Genomic DNA, 1,975 nt, shown 5'->3' on the forward strand with positions numbered 1-1,975 from the left:
TACTTCATAGTTTAGTAATAGTAACAATTAATACAACATTGAAAGCAAATATTTTCAAGAGGTTACATTTTAATACTACTTTTAATCAGCATAATTAACACAGAAATAAAAACTGTAATAGAATAGTTTGGAAAGTCTAGGTAGGTGACTTATGTCTGTAATCCCAATATTCAGAGTCTGAGACAAAAGGATTATCACAAGTTCAAGACCAACTAAATATTTGGTTCCAGGTCAGTCTGGGCCACAAAAGAGGGACTCCTGTCACAAAGCAAAAATAAATTAATTAATCAATAATTAAATAATTAACACAAAGAAATTTAGAAAGTATTTTAAATGTTAATGCTGACAGTTACTTTTTATTTTTAAAGAAATATTGAAATTTGGGAAAAATGTTTATGTGAAATTTATCATCTCAATCTTTTTCTTATTAAATTCCTTTTTGTAGTGCTAAGAATAAAATATATGACCTCACACATCATGACAGAGCTCTGCTCCCACCTCTTCTTAATCATTTGAGTACACTGTAATAGTATTGATTATATTCAGAATGCTGCACATCACTGCCAGAATTGTTCTCATTCTGCAAGAGCTGAGATCCATGCAGAAACAGCACCTATTTCTCTTCCATTAAACCTCCCCTTTATTAAATGATTAGCTAAAAAGCATAAATGGGGGCTGGAGATATAGCTCAGTCAGCTGCTAAAGTGCCTGCTGCGCAAACTTGGAGATCTGAGTTCAGAGCAGCAACACAGAAGTATGGTGGCATGTGACCGAAACCCTAGCACTAGATAAAGACATCTGACATTGACTTCTGGGCCCCATACATGTGCGTGTGGACAAATATTGCACATGCATAATTAAGACAAATACCAATGGAGTTGCAATGCACAGCTGTATCTTTATCTAAGTTCCTGTAAAGTTGGAGCGGATGAATTCCAGACAGTGTCCAGAATCTCATCATTCTTGAGCACTGTGATCTCTGGGAATCCACAAAGCGGTGAGGGCAGAAGCTGCCAAGCTGAACACAAACCTGTGTAGTGGTCGCTACCAGGCAGGAAGAAGATGGCCCAGCTGGCAGCTGAAGCCCTCCCTTTTGGCAGCAATCCAAGGATGGTGAAGAAGCCTAAAACAGCTCCTCATTAGGACTGTGTGGAAGGCCCCATGCCAGTTCTTACCTGGTGGGCCAGTCTGACCATCTGGGAATAGTGACCCTAAACATCTAATACAAAACATCATCTCTTGGAATCCTTCCAACATTGAGGTCAACCACACTTTGATCTTTGCAGCTAGGAGAGTTGAGGTTAAAGCTGTTAACTAACATGTTGCTCCAACACTGATATGAATGAAGCTGAGGAAGCCAGCAGCATGAGCATGTGGGACCCACTGACTGACTGTTGTTCTTATTTTCTTAAGCCACCTACTATACGCTAAGGCTGCAATACTAGGAAAAGATTATTCCTGCGAGGACCAAGGAAGCATATCTGGGTTTCAGGTCCTGAAAAATCCCAGCAACTAGTAGAAATGTTATTCCTAAAATTTTATTCATTACACAAGAATCGATTGCATTAGACTCTTAAGTTTTGGTACTCAAAAAGTTAACTAGAAAAAAGATAAAACTCTTCAATTTGGACAGTAGTGGTTTTGGGAGAGGCTGCTTGTTTGTTTCCAGCTGCCCAGACCATGAAATAATCACACAGAAACTTTATTATTTGCAGTACTGTTTGACCAATAGCTAAAGTGTATTTCTGGTTTACTCTTATATCTTAAATTAACCCATTTCTGCTATTTCATATTTTACTATGAGCCTCGTGGCCTACTGGTAAGGTTCTGACTGGCATTTTGAATCTCCGGTGGCAGCTCCGTGACTTCTCCTGACTCCGCCTTCTTTCTCCCAGAATTCAGTTTAGTTTTCCCCACCTAGGTCAGTTCCTCGCTGCTATAGGCCCAGTGCAGTGTTCTTTATTAATCAACAGTA

Source organism: Microtus ochrogaster, chromosome 8 (assembly GCF_000317375.1).
Source record: "Microtus ochrogaster isolate Prairie Vole_2 chromosome 8, MicOch1.0, whole genome shotgun sequence".
Lineage (NCBI taxonomy): Eukaryota > Metazoa > Chordata > Mammalia > Rodentia > Cricetidae > Microtus > Microtus ochrogaster.